The following is a 16,041-nucleotide window of genomic DNA, read 5'->3' as shown; positions in this document are numbered from 1 at the left end:
GTTTCCCGCAAAAAGGGCGCCAAAATGATACATGAATTAAAAATCGACCTGTTTTTGTATTTTTTCGCAATAATTCAAAATGATATATGTTTTTTTATTCTGTTTGAAACCATAACGTTATTTATATCGTCATGTGAACAGCCTAAACAATATGGATTTTTTTAAACATTTGGTTTCGGTGAATTTCGAAAATCTGGGTGAAGAAGGGATAATTTTATGAATTGATCAATGATTTTTAAATTTTATGAGTACTTTACTTCCAATATATTCATTACATGCCTCTACCGTCAAGTATAAGTATAAGTTAATATTCGCATTTCCAAATTTCACGTAATGATTAGTCCAACACTAACTCTCAGAAAATAATGATTTTACTTACATTGGTGTAGACCGTCCAACTGAAACAGAAGAAAAGTATTAGAAGATTTGGATATAAATATTTATAATATACAATAGTATAGAACATATGAGGTAAAATAAATTAGACAACCAGTAAATATGTTACAGGAACAGTTGTTTATTGATACCACCGGGTATCCTCTATAGTCCTCTATAGTCGATGTGAACGTTCATAGGTGTCATTCTACCTATATAATATATTTCTGTGAAATCAACCATTGTTGGTCAATTTTGATTCGTCTGTCCGTATCATTTTCTACGTCATAACAAAACTTTTGAAACAACCGTGTGTTTGCTCCTCGAGCATACATCGAAACTCTCGATATATTGCTTGAATACTTGTTTAATATAATCAATAATAGTTCGTTGGGTAACACACAGATGGCGATGCTAGTATTGAGTCCATATGATTTTTAGTGTACTCCTTCAAAAGCTACTACGTATACAAATTTTACTATTAGTCGAACTATTAGTTTGTGTGATAGAACATTTTGAGTGGAGCATCTTTTGTTGTTTTCAATAAAATGGATAAAAAGGAATTTCGTGTATTAATAAAGCATTGCCTTACACTATCGAAATCAAGGCTTGGCTTGATAAACATTATTCGGGCATTGCACTAGGAAAATCAATCGTTGAGAAGTGACTTTCTGGGTTTGAACGAGGTAAAATTAGCACCGAAGACGATGCACGCAGTGGACGCCCCAAAGAAGCTGTTACCGATGAGAACATCAAAAATGTTTACGAAATCATTTTGAATGACTACAAAGTGGAGTTGATCAAAGTAGCTGAGGCTCTAAAGATATCAAAGGAACATGTTGGACATATTGTGCCTGAATATTTGGGCACGAATTGATGATTCTGAGTAGTGTTTGAAGCTGTTTCACCATAAAAAACCGAATGTATGGGTCGATATGTGACAGTAGATGGAACATGGCTCTATCGTTCCACACCAGAATCAAAACGATCGTTAGCTGAGTGGAGTAAACGTGGTGAACCAACTCCAAAGCGTGAGAAGACGTAACAGTCGGATTGTACGGTTATGGTATCAGTATTTTGGGATGCGCATGATATAATATTCATAGACTCGAAAAGGGAAAAACCATCAACAGTGACTACTATTACTAACCGTTATTGGAGCGTTTGAACGACGAATTCGCGAAAAAAACGCCCCATTTGAAGAAAAAGAAAGTGCTTTTTTATCAAGATAATGAACCGTGTCACAGATCAATTGAAACAAAGGCAAAATTACATGAATTGGGCTTCAAATTGCTTCCGAATCCACCATATTCTCCAAATATGGCCCCAGCGACTTTTTTTTGTCCTCAGACCTCAAGAGACTGTTTGCTGGAAAAAAATTCAGCTCCGCAACTGAGGCCTATTTCGAGGCTAAAGAGAAATGGTACCATAAAAAAGGTATCGAAAAATTGTATGACCGGTATAATCATTTTATGGCTCTCGAAGAAAACTATATTGAATAATAAAATGAAATATTATCAAAAAAAAAAATTGTCGCCTACGAATTTTTCAGTCCAACTGTCTGAACTGAAACTGGATAAAGCTGATGAGTCTACAGAATGTTGTTTGTCCCCTCTTAGAAAAAGGTTGGAAGAATCTCATTTCGATATGGAAACCAACAAAATGGTTTCAATCATTAATAAACATGAAACTCAACAAAATCCAGTATTACTCAAAAATGAAATTGTAATGAAAGTGGCAAATAAAACAATAGTGTGTGATCGCAGCGTCTGTAGCCTTCTGAAGGGTATGGTAGAATCTGACGGTATTGGAATACGTGGCAATAGGACCACTTTTCCTTTAAACTTCCCAGTTAAAATGGTTGCTTCAAGAATATTTCCGGTGATCTTTTTGATGAGCAAACGCGTACCGTTGCATAATTGAGGTGGAATCAAATTACGTAGGAGAATAATCTTTAATCGAAAATTATGTGGAGGCATTCCAGGTATATCTACCCACATAGCAATATATATTCCAGGTATATTTCATGAATATACATTTAAGGATATTGTATTATGCTATGAATATGCCATGGATATATATATCTTCTGGAGAATATTCCCTGAAAGTGCTCCTGGCGAACCTTTGATATATTTTAAGAATATTCCTTGGGAATATTCTTGGAATATCTTATAATATTCTTAGAATATCTAAGGTATATTCTATTAAGAATATTCCAGGAATAGAACCCGAGGAATATTCATAAAATATTCAGGATATTCTTAGTTTATTGTAGGAATATACAATAGAGAAACACCATAGAATATTCTTTAAATATATTTTATGAATATTCTAGGAATATTTGGAATATTCCAAGAATGTGACGAGTAACCGCTATTAGGCATGTATATATTGCATTTTGATACAAGATTCACACAAGTAATAAAACACATAATATTCATAAACAAATATATTTTAAAAACAATATACACTGAAATATTTGACGTTTCAACCAATATTGAAAATAAAAAAATTTAATTCAAAATATTTATTCACTGAATAAAATATTCCTGAATACTGTCATATTACAAATATTAGAAATGTATTCAAATTAGGATGTTCCTACTCTCAAACAAATGTATACTAAAATAACAACTATGTGAATTCATCAGCACTAATTAAAAAATAATAAATATATCATTTCATTGAAAAAGAAAAAGTGTATTACATCAAGAAATAGGTTGGGTTAGGTTTCTCACTTAAAAAAATAAACCCCCAAATGAAGTATTTAAAATGAGTGGTATGATGGGTTCTTCAATGAATTTCACTTACTTAAAGTTATTCAAACTTTGCTCACCAGAATAGTTTTCCTTATATTTGTCCAACAATGCATCAGCCAGTGTTTCAATAGTAATACCTGGAACAAAATGTACATTAACGTTCATTATCACTATTTGAAAGTGGCACAATAAAACTGGAATAAAAATCAAATAGATATTTTTCGCATAGGTTACTCATGAACATTTACAACATTTTATGACTTGGAGAGCAACTTGCATTGTCTTGTTGAAAAGTACTCATTACGTTTTCAGTTCCTTGGCGCACCTGCCTGTACCAGGTACCACTCTGTTTCCTTTTGGGCAAATTGATACTATCTTGAAAACGAGTGATAAAAATTATGAAAACAAATGATACAAAAGAATGTGTCATTCACTTACTTTTCTCTATTGAAGATACACAACTGAAATCACTCTAGTTCAAACATGTACTTAGTCAAACCAACAAATCCCACACACCAACTCTCCTCGAACCTAAAATGAGGTATAGTAGGTTAATCACCATGACTTCATTATCGATACTATTGCATTTTACTTACTTTTCTTGAAGACTGAATATATGCAACTCTCCTGTTTGAAGATCCAAAATCAAACTATTCGCTGTACTGCAAATTGGACAACCCCAAATTATAAATGGTACACTGAACGTGACAGAATTATACTTTGATAATAACACCAACACACCATGCATTACACACACGAACCTGCCACGTCAACCGCCATGTTGAATCAAATGTCGAATTTAACGCAAATGTACCATGCATTAAGGGACAGCCGCTTTCACAGAGCTTATTCGACTGTCGCGCGCTACACTTCAATTGACCAATGAGAAACGTTTACTCCAATTCTTCACTTCCCCATTTCTCTGTTTCCAGGATTTTTCGCTTTGTAATTAAATAATTTCAAATACAAAAAGACAAATAGGATGAGAATTAACCAATTTATTGATGCAATTGGTTCATTTATTGGCCCATTCAAATTTTTTTGTGGTTTCCAACAGTTGCTGTTGGAGCAATTCATCCAGAATCTTCGCGTTGAGTTCAAAAACTGGTTAACATTATCAGGGTTATATACATTAGGTTATGCATTCGATTAAGATCTTCAAATATTTTTGTTTTTAATAATATTGAATTATTTGAATACGTTATTATAAGATAATTCAAAATTCCATTGTATAGAATATTCCAAAATATACCGTGGGGATATATTCTAAGAATATACCATATGGTATATTCAATCGACAATATTCTTAGAATATTCAAGGGAGAATAATCCATTTATAGACATTCTATGCACATTCTTTCGGGAATAATCCTGCCATATGCATTCAAGCATATTCTATGAATATTCTAAAGGCATGTATATATTCCAAGAATATTCTATGAATATTTGGAATATATACGTTCGTTTTATGATATACAGGGAATATTCCATGAATATCTAGTGCTGTGTGGTTAGTGGATTTAAAAATTCAATTGGAAAATTTACACTTTTATTTTCATCAACAACAGAATCGATTGATTTGAAAGACATCAGATCGCCTGGTAACAACTGTTGTATCTGGAAGTTAATTTCGTCAACATCAACATTTTTGGCTGCCAAAATCGCCCAATGACTGAGCCAGTTATGATTCAAGTAATTATTCTGTATATCCGGAAAAATACTCTGAATCAATTAATTTTTTTCCTAAAGAACAGTGCAGAAATTTTCTGGCAGTTTAATGCATTGCGTATTTGGTTGCAGTTCTATTTTATCGCTCCCAATATCTAGTAATTGTTAAAAAGTGAAAACAATTGATTATCACGGTATTTCGTTTTCTACGACATAAATTTAACTTATACTTTAGCCCCAACAATATGGGTGCTTATGCTATTGAATTGTAGCTTGTATCACACGTTTGTAGATTCAACATAGCAGCGCCATCTATTGATTACTTACTCAATCCAGTCAACAGATATCGCCATCTGTAAAAATCGTTTGGAGTTAACAGATAATTGTGAATGTCAAATGATAGACAAATAATTTGCAATAAAATAATATTGCGACTATAAATTAGGATGTAAGCTATCCTTTCTTTCGAGTTGAATCAAACTGCACACGGTGTGCAAATTTGATTAAAATCGGTTGAGTAGTTTAGGAGTCCATCGCGGACAAATAACGTGACACGTAATTTATATATTAGATATATATTCAGAATGATTGATTCGTGACTGGATATATCATATGATGAACAGTATTTTGGGGTTGCAGTCAGGTTTTGAGGCTCTGTAGGTTTTTGACTCCAAAAAGACCGAAGATTACCACGAGAAAATTATTTGAAAATAATTTTACGAAACTCAATAATATATATATATATATATATATATATATATATATATATATATATATATATATATATATATATATATATATATATATATATATATATGGTTCTATCAGACAATTCCCCATTGCAACTGGGAAAAAATTCAACTATAGCATTAAGGAAATCTGATATCCAAGACTGGCTGCATTCTAAATGTATCCAACTTAAAAAACGTTAAATAAAATGAAACTATTAACAGATGTTAATGAGCACTGGAAAAATATGATAAATATGTTATTGATGGTATGGTCAAAAACTATTTTCGTATTCATTTTCAATGACTTTATTATCAATTTTCAACCCAAGGAATTGAATGGAACCATAACGACCAACAAACACATTTACATGTCATAGAAACTTTAAAAATGTTCAAAGACAATATACCGCAATTAGTGATATGCACATCTTTCATAAACATAATGAAGAAAGTCCTGACAAACATCTCAATCTTTATTTCATACCTTTAGATTAATTATATGTGTACTTTCACGTCACCTTGTAGGATATTTTTAATAAATTTTTTCCAACTTCCGTTGGTATTGAGGTATTGCAAATTCATATTTCTGGAGTTTCTAATTTAAATACATTGCAATAATACTCGTATTCTGTCCTCATTGTAGCCCTGATAAAAAATTTATTTCACGTGCTTTTGGGTACATTTACTGAACTTCGGATTGGAATATAGTTCAGTTCAGTGTTTTCATGACAAAATGATAAGAAAAAAGTAATATACAATATGAAGGACTCATTTAGGTGGTCTAACCAGAACTCCTACTGAAAAATAATACAATGACACAAAGTTATAGTCAGATTCGCGATATGACTTGTAAATTGGAAAAACACTAAATTTTTACACAGCAGTGGTTGGGAATATCAAAAAATCTATGTAGTTAGGTATCTATGTTTTATTTATTGACGAGTTTTTTGATATTTACGATCTAAATAACAATAGTTATTTTCAGACTTTCAGACTTTCCTCGGCACGTAGGTAAAATCAGATAGAAAAAAGTAACAGATACCATCACCACCCACCAATGTGAAATTAAATGTCTCTGTGAGAAACCCAAAACAAAAGATACTTATGGCAGAAAATAAAACGAATACTGTGATGTGATAATCACTGACGATGACTCACCTGTTTCAACAAAGAGAAGAAGTTATTACAGAATGAATAATCAACTTTTGTCTCATCTCGACGGAAAGCTACTCAAGCTTTCATTAATTAAGTAGTAGAAGAATTTTTATCAGCCTCGCGAAAGAAAATGTGTCTACTCACTGGCTCTTAACAGGCATCTAAAAAGGAATACTTAAGGTAGATATAATAATCAAAAAGAATGTTTCATCATTAATATATAATTTTTCGAGTAACTGTTGAAAGCAAAGTATGTGGATTTGATGAGATGGACAAAATGGTTCATTATGGTCAGTAGTGTGTATTTCCCAATTAGGCCGTTTTCAGAAAAAAAAATCATATGAACATATGTCATAAAAGTCTTAACTTTTCATCTACGTAACACCACTTTTTTCTCTGTACGAATCTGTCCCACCAACGAGGCACCTATTGACCGACAACTTTTCCTACATAGTAAATAATTTTTTTTTCTTAAGGAATCTCACTGAAATGAACGAACCATCTTTAACATTTTCTGGTACAACATCATCAACTGTCAATTGACTTCTGTTCATTTCGAAATTTTCATGCTTGGTTTCATCTTCATCTGTGATAGAAGTTGAACTCTCTTGAAAGCTTATATCAGATCCATCACAATCAGATTGAACACTTCCTGTTTTAACTTTTCTGTTCTTCTTTTTCAAATTAAAATCAGCTAAGCTGCGTTTCATTCGTCTTGCCTTAGCCCTTCTTTTCTGTTCTAGCTTTTTCAATTGCTTTTCATTGTGTTTCTCTTCAATTAGCTTTTTTCGGGTGTATCAGTATTTCCTTACCGTCGTCCTTTGTTTGTTTTATTACTTCTTACAACAGTCGGATAGGGTCGAATTGCCTCTCGTGTCAAAACCCTCTTCAAAGGAGCTACTATTTGATGGATTGGTGAATTATTCAAAGCATCTGGTTCACAAGCATCTAAATTAAACCTTTGTAGTTCATCATTATAAGTTATCAATGGTGACTTAATAGTTTGTTCTGTAGATTCTCGCGGAACCACCAAGAAATTATGTGTTCTAGAAGTGAAGGGTTGGTAGATATCAGATCAAAATCAACGTCACTGAAGTCTAATTCACTTAGAGGCCATATTTCGGGTTTGTTAAACCCGCTTGTGATATTTTTGGCCGTGTATGATTCGAAAAATGCAATTTTCACAACCTTTGGAATAATGTGAATTGTCAATAAAGATTTTGTCAACAGTTAATGGATGTCGCTCCAACACTATCTTCAAGTTGGTATAAAACTCGGTAATCGAAGTTTTGTTAAACACAAAAGATCTGGCAGCGCTCGTGTTTTCGGGTTTGCGTAAACTAACTTCCGAGTTTCTTCTGCGGAAAACATCCATTCTTTCCCAGCCAACTTATTTCCTTCGCCACTTTGCTGAATATTTCAAACTCAAATATTTGGCATACTCATATGCTAGCTTTCTTAATTTATTCGTCGTGAATCCATAATGCATATTACAACACTTAATAATATACTCATTTACCAGTTTTTCTTGTTCCAGAGAAAAGATTTGAGAATGTACGGTTGCTTGATCCGTCAGCATCATTGCTATTCTTGTATTTTTTTACTCAGCTTTCTAATATTGACAATTTCAAATTGTACTTGTCCGCAGCTTTTCTATATGACAATACTCTTTGCATAACATCCTGTATTGCTGACTGTATGGATTCTTCATCTACAGCTTGTCTACTTGTCTTTTTTGGTTTATAAGTCCGCCCCATGTTTCTGTGAAAAAATAATAAGAAATAGGTATTAAAATATGTATGAGTACATCGACGATAGCAGAACACAGAACAAATTTATTGCAAAAATTAGCAATTATCACACTAACACATTAAATCGTACCTACCTACCAGTTGGGGCACATTCGTACGCGTTCAAACGTGTTCTGTCCGAACGTACTTCACTAACAAAATAACAACAAAATATAACCTCTTGTAATATTAATGGGAAAACGTCATAAATTGAGTATACAAAACTTATCTTAAGTATATTTTGCTATTTACTGATACAATACTCTACACGAAAACTTATTTCATCTCCGGTAACAATAGATAAAGTTACTTACCGAGCGCGAGAACACGTTCGTCCCTGCCACTTCACTCTCACCGGTGCGAATGGGGCGAAGCTACGTTGACGTAAAGTTGGTACCTCGACCCACGCACATATACAAGAACAAGAACCTACGTTGTTTCGTTCAAGTTTTATTTCGACTGTATAAATGTGCCCCGCGTACGAAGGAAAACGATCTTTCCATATGTTTCAGAACCATATATCTGCCGTGATAGTCATATAAAAAATTGTAGGATTTTCGAAGGAGAACCGAAGAAGTTTTATCTATTTGAATGTCTCATGTGATTTCGAAGCTCCATATCTCGATAAATATTAATTCTGTATCATGGTATATACTGATCGATAGGGAATTTTGTAATCTATACGCTACTGCTGGTAATTTTTTTTCTTCATTTTGATTTTTCGCCACTTCAAATTTTAGTACTATATGGTGTCGAAAACACTCAAAAATAAACCATGGTTACTGTATGGTGGTCAGCGGCTGGTATGATTCACTATATTTGCAACCGGGCCAAACCTTCACAACAGAGTAGTCCTATGTGAGGACTACTCTGTACCAAAAATTATGTCAGCTTCCGGCACCAGTCAACAGAAGGGGTTCGATTCTGCTCCACGATAACGTCTATCCGCACGTTTCACGAATCAGCGTCCGAAAATTGAACGAAATGAGCGTTGAAGTTCTGCCTCGCCCAACATACTCCCCAGACATCTGGCCAACCGACTACCAATTCTCAAGCACTACGATAACTTTGTCACCGGTGTAACCTTCGTTGAGCAGGACCAGTCTAAAATTCGTCGACTTCGTCGAATCCCGAGCACATAATTTCCATGCTGACGAAAATAATTGAATTGTGTTACGTTGGCAAAATGCACTGATTCAATGGTGCTTATTTCGATAAAATTGAATAAGTATTCACTGAGATATTACAGTAAGTGTTTTGTTTTGTAAAAAAGTCCAGCATTTCAAAATTATTTCCAAGAAGTACTTTTAAAATCACGTTTTGAATGCAAAAAAACAATCAACTTCAATTGATTCAAATATAATCAATTTTAAATTTTTGTGCCTTTTTTCAAATTCCTCCCTAAGTAAACACATTTTTCTATGCGTCTTCTATTTCCTTCAACTCTTCTCAGTTCTTAGGGTGTGATTTATCTGCTCGCTTGTATAATTCATACACGGATATATTTTCCATTGGTTGGCCTATCCATATAACCCTCACTTTCCAAAGTTTTCTATTATTCGAAAATCTAGATGAGTCAGATCTGGAGATCGTGGTGGCCATAATACGAGAAGACTATTGGTTCCTATTCAAAATGGTCCTGCCCATTTCATGGGTAGGTTCTTATTCAATCAAACCTCGATATGCAACTATTGTGAACTGGTGAAATATATAACTATATATGAATATATAACTATAACTATTAACATATAACACATCTAAAGTTAGTTCTTCCAACACATCGAAAAATGAATTTTCGATAAAATTAACAAAAAGTGGACCGTTTAGATTCTGATGTAAAAAAGCACTACTCGTAGAATTATTTTATGACTTAACCTAACCTAACCTAACCTAACACGTTAGGAATCACACGTTAAAGGAATAAAAAACTAAACTGAAACTTATTTCATCTAAAAAACAAAAAATACACATTATTTTAATAGTTCGGAGCAGTTTTTGCATACTATGAGTGAGTGTTCTGAACATAAGAATATCTGACATTTGATACAATAACATTTCGTAAGCCTCCTTTTTTTACAATCTCTACAACTGTTTCGTTTATTTGCCCTGTCGATACTTAGTGTCTCAACTGTATCTTCAATTTGTAGAAGTTATTTAATTCTATCTCGAATTTGTCTCAATTTTTCCAAAAACAGCCTTCGTCGTAGATAGTGAGCTTCATCGTTTCCTTCATATAGAATTTGACTGGTAATACCAGTAACATTCAGTAAGAAATAAAAAATTACCATAGGCCATCGTTTTGTATTTCTTGCACAGTTATGAAAGGAGCACAACTGATCTACTACATCCACACCTCTTTTGGTTTGGTTATAAAATGTGACAATTTTCGGTTCAGTTCTGTTGCTTCCTCCCGAAAACCAAACATTAATGAAAATTGATTCCTCATTTTCCCATTTACAAAAGTTGGTGAAACTCCAATTCTATTTTTCTTGACTGTGCCAACTATGGTTTATTTATGGTCTTTTAGAATATTGAAAACCAAACTGAAACTTGTAAACCAGTTGTCTATAGTGATATTTCGTCCTGTTCCAATCTTGTAACAATTGCATCAGAAGCATTTGAAACAAAATATGGGCCCTCAGGTTGTTGCCCAACATAAACTTCCAAAGCTTTCGTATAAAATATTTTCGCATCAACCATGGCAAATATTTTTATCCCGTATTTGTTTGGTTTGAAAGGTATATATTGTTTGAAACTTCAACGTTCCCTAAAGGCCTCCCGCATCGATAGTAACATATTCTGATGTAGTATATGATTTTTTACAATTTTCTTCGAATATTTGAAATGTCTCTCTAATAGGAGACAGTTTATCAGTTGCTACTCTTTCCGCTCGTGTGTTTTTGTTATCAAATCTAATACAGTTCAATAAAAGTTTAAATCTGTTCATAGACATTGTCAACCTGAAGAGTTCAATTCCCGTTCCGTTTGTACTCCATAACTGTTTGGTGTTCAACCGGCCACTTTTATCAAGACCAGCTAAATAAAGAAGACCGAGAAGAGACAAAATTTTACTTGTATTGGTCGACTTTGCATCACTCTCTCGAGAATATTTGTTTGATTCAGAAGCTATGAACATATTAGTATTATCCACAATTACTTCAATAATATCGTCGCTGAATAAACATTTCTAGCATTCCATAAGACTTGTTTTTCCTTTTGAAATGGCTGTGTTCCCAGGAAGGTGGGATAATATATTGTGAGATCTTGTTCTCACATCAGTATTGGAAGGCAGTTTTCGCCACCTAATATTTTCTTTATCTTTAGGAGCCTTACCCAAATAAAAAAGTTTTTCCATACAATCTTCTTCCATAGTATCATCGCCATCAGATGAATCTTGCTCCAATTCGGAATTTTCTTCACGACGCTCAAATTCATCAAGATTTTCATGTATATGTTCATCATCTCTATCGTCGCATTCAGAAAAAATATCAGCTTCTTCCATAAGGCGTTGTAGGTGACGTTGTTCCTCCTATTTATTATCAATTATCTATTTATTAAAAATCATTATTATTCCTAAAATGTATCGATTTATAAAAACAAAAACCTTACCAAATCCAAAATAATAACCGTTTATTTTACGACCACGAGTACCCGAACTGTATCTGAGAGACTTGATGCTAAGACTTGAAATGCTAATACGGTATAAATGTGTGCACTGGGTACCTAGACCAATTACAGAAAGCTAATGAAAATCACCGAGAATTCCCGAAGAATGTATTGTGGCGATCTCTCAGATCAGGTGCGGGTCCCGGAAGGATATCCAAAAGAGGTTAGGGCTGGCAAAAGCCGCTCATCAAAACCCTTACCCCCTCAGCGGACGCAGGAGTAACATGGATGTCTTCACTGCCTGGGACAAGTACGCAGAAACATATAGATGCCAAATCCAAAAGAACAACTGCTTGTGGGTGGTCGTGAATGCTACCAAATATATACCCAACCGATAAATTTGCCGAGACCTGGATCTTAGCACCCAGTACGTGGGTACACTGTTGATTGACTGACACTCTTACATTAACGTACTACTGAAGCTACTGAACCTAGAACCTTGAAACATGCAGGTAGGTTCTTTGAATATCGTAAATTAACAACAAGAAAGGGAATCGAGAATTTCTACTCCCAAGGAGGAAAAATAGGGGTTCAGAGATTGCATTGAATTTAATCAGTTTGGAAACCTGAAGTTTTGGGTTATTGAGAAAATATTGTATCTATTTGTTTAAAATAGTCTATCACAAAACTTAATGTGACAAATCATATTCCACTCGTGATAAACCGCGGGCAACGGGTAGTACTTTATATTTCCACTTCAAAAATACACTAACTAAAAAAATATGCCGACTGTACTAAGTAATGAATAGCTTTGAGGAACAATGTATGTTATCTATAAAGAAATTTCACAAAATTAACACACCTATCAACGACGTCTGCCCTCACGCTTCTGCCCGCATTCGGGTCGCGTTCTCGGCGATGGCGTTTTATTGCTCAGACCGCCCCACTACCCCTGAGCATCGTTCGCCGTCGTCTTACAATAGAAGCGACGCGTAATGGCTTACTGTGATGTGTCAAGTTAATCTTATTCTGATAACTTTCAAACAATTCTTCCAAATTACTCAGTGTGGAGGAGAAAGTTTATCTGAATTAAATGTTTCAAACGACAATTGTATCAATTTTCATAAGAATTTGACAGATGTTAAAAAATTTGCATTGAAAAAAGTACCCAATTTAATTGTATTTATGACTCAATATTTCTCATACAGTGGCTACCACATAATTGGTAGCTATATTATATCATTTGGAAATATTCAAGATGAACAATCTTACAGTACATTATCTTCATGTAACTCAAACGGTATTGGCAGCGCACGCCAAGATAGCTCTCAGGGAGCAAAAACTTTTCCAAATTACTCAATACTTATCGTTATTTTGAGACCAAAATTATATAAAATCTTTGTAAATTGTAGCATATATGTTATTCTGATGTATAAGCTGTATTTATGTAAAGTTTCATCTAAATCAGTTTAGTCGTTAAGGCGTGAAAAAGTCACAAACATACATAAATACATTAATTTATCCATTCTCACAAACTTCCACATTTATAATATTAGTAAAGACCCTATACTATAGAGTATAGATTAAGGAGCTTTCATTTTTTGAATATATGTTGAGCAATAAGTCGATTATTCTCCATCATAATTTGTGAAGGGATGAGTTTCGAAACATTGAAATTAAACCATAAAACCATTATGTTCAGAAACCACTTGCAGCTTTTAGAGACACAATCTAAAGGATCACATTCAATTGCTGTAGGCAGTCAGTAACTCTTCGTGGTTGTGTTTGAATGTGTCTGCAGAGGTTGCTGAGTGTAAGATCTGACATCTCATTTGTATGTTTGAGTATTATGTTGCGGTATTTCACAAGGATAACAGTACGTGAAGTCACGTTTTAAAAAAGTTAACTTATCTGTTTCACGACACGAGCAACTGCAATTGCAAAAGTACCTCCATGCTCATGGTTTGAACATTTGAAAGAATGAAGAGTTTGCAGTAAGTCACTAATTGAAATATATTCTGATATATCTGTAGAATGTTCAACAGGCATGACTATTGTATATGAAGTAAAGGTTATTTATAAAAATAATTTTAATCGATCAGTGTTATTTTTTCATTTGCCAAAAGTAAGACACTTATCGTCGACTAGTAACATAATAATAGTTTTTTCGATTTTTTTGTATATCCATATAATTCATAGAAGAGTTGTTGTTTTGATAGTATTCTTTCTTAAAAGAACCAACAGGATTCCTTCCCACTATTTTAAAAGATAAGTCAATACAAATATTGTTCAGTTTTTACTTAATTCTATTAGCTTGGTGGAAATGGTTTCAGCATATTAACTAATGAGGCAAACAATATAACTTGAATTTTGTTCGTTCCGAATGTACCGTAATAATAAACAAAATGACACTTCCCTCATCAAAATCGTCCAAGTACAATCTTCAAAAATATTAAATTTCCGAGAACGCATACAATAACTCAAAGGTAATATACTACCGTTTGATCTATTCAGGAGAACTATTTTCTTTCATCTGCAGATTTTTATTTAATAAAACATTATAATAGGACATAATAGAAGAAATCATTCAATGAATCATTTGATACGTTGGGAGTTATTTTCCACGTGATTACCAACAGTTTTCATGAGTAGAAATGGTTGAATTCGTAACCTAGTTTTACTTAATGAACAGAAGGCTTATTGAAACGAGGCGCAATAAAAGCGCAGGTTGAATTTATAAAGTTGAAACGGTGATTTGGTTGCTTCATATTTTCTGATGATGAACTGTTTGTTGTCTGTTTGAGTATTATTGAGATAACTTCTGAGATATAATATGTTGATTATAGCAGTGGAAATATTGAGAATTTAATGAAGTTTTTATAGGGGATTTGTAAATTATCATCATAGCGGTAAATGAATCAAATCGAAAATAGATATTGGTCAAACTGAATCGAATTGTGGTTCATATCATTGTAATAAGTGATAAAATTGGCCGTTACTCAATAAAAATTCTTTATAACGTATATTAGCAAAACTTCATTGTGAAATTTCTTAAAACAGTTTTGTTGAATGAACCAAGCTAACAAAAGGTTATATAGACGCAGACCATTCTAATATTCACGATTTCGTAACCGAGCAGTAGCTTGTTTTAATATTCAATCAAGAATAAAAATGAAAAATTTTCCTCTCACTGATGACTACAACAGTTCTAGGTATCCCTTGGTGATGCTTACTCGATGAGTGAAACGCGTTCTAGTTTTGATGTGTGGGAAATGCATTTCATGCGATGCATTCCACAAGTCAAGATTGATTAAGAGCACCCGTACACGAGCCACATTTTGCGGTCGGATCGACCACACAATTGCAGTCGCGTTCCAGCGAACTCAAGCCGCCCATAAGAGATACTGTACTACACGTACACGGGTGTTCACAAAAGTCAAAACGGGCGTCTGCAGTCAACTTGCTGCTGATCTCCGCCGAAATGTCATCACGGCATCCGCCGTACACTAACCACAAACTTGCAGTCATACCCAACCGCGTACACTGTCGTGTACTTTTTCTCATATTGGTCTCACAGCATTCAATTTTTGATGTCAGTTGCCCAAACTGCAAATGCGGTTTATATGACCGCAAGTCGACCACAAAAATGTGGTTGGATCAACCGCAAAGTGCAGTCAACGTGGCCACAATGTTGTGGTTTGCTCAACTGCAAATATGTAGTCCGTGTACGGCCGGACTCGCGGTTGACCCAACCACATTTTTGCAGTTGAGGCAACTGACATCAAAAATTGAATGCTGTGAGACCAATATGTATGCGGTTGGGTACGACTGCAAGTTTGTGGTTAGTGTACGGCGGATGCCGCGATGCCATCTCGATGGAGATCAGCAGCAAGTTGACTGCAGAAGCTCGTTTTGAACTTTTGTGAACGCTGAACGCCCGTGTACGTGTAGTACATT

General features: G+C 34.1%; 1 long non-coding RNA gene across 1 annotated transcript in view; it reads right to left on the bottom strand.

The window, feature by feature from the left end:
- Window positions 1–240: 240 nt before the first annotated feature.
- The window catches only part of LOC141483617 (uncharacterized), an 85,784-nt gene continuing 69,983 nt past the window's right edge, over window positions 241–16,041 (bottom strand). Inside the window, exon 2 of the long non-coding RNA XR_012466191.1 lies at window positions 241–398. This is a non-coding gene — a long non-coding RNA (uncharacterized lncRNA). The remainder of the gene's footprint in view (window positions 399–16,041) is intronic.

This window comes from Leptinotarsa decemlineata, unplaced genomic scaffold (genome assembly GCF_025532065.1).
Source record: "Leptinotarsa decemlineata unplaced genomic scaffold, Ldec_3_MD MMD2_tig00003736_RagTag_RagTag, whole genome shotgun sequence".
NCBI classification, from domain to species: domain Eukaryota; kingdom Metazoa; phylum Arthropoda; class Insecta; order Coleoptera; family Chrysomelidae; genus Leptinotarsa; species Leptinotarsa decemlineata.
Note: the sequence above shows the minus strand (reverse complement) of the source record. Positions and strands in the feature narration are given on the sequence as shown.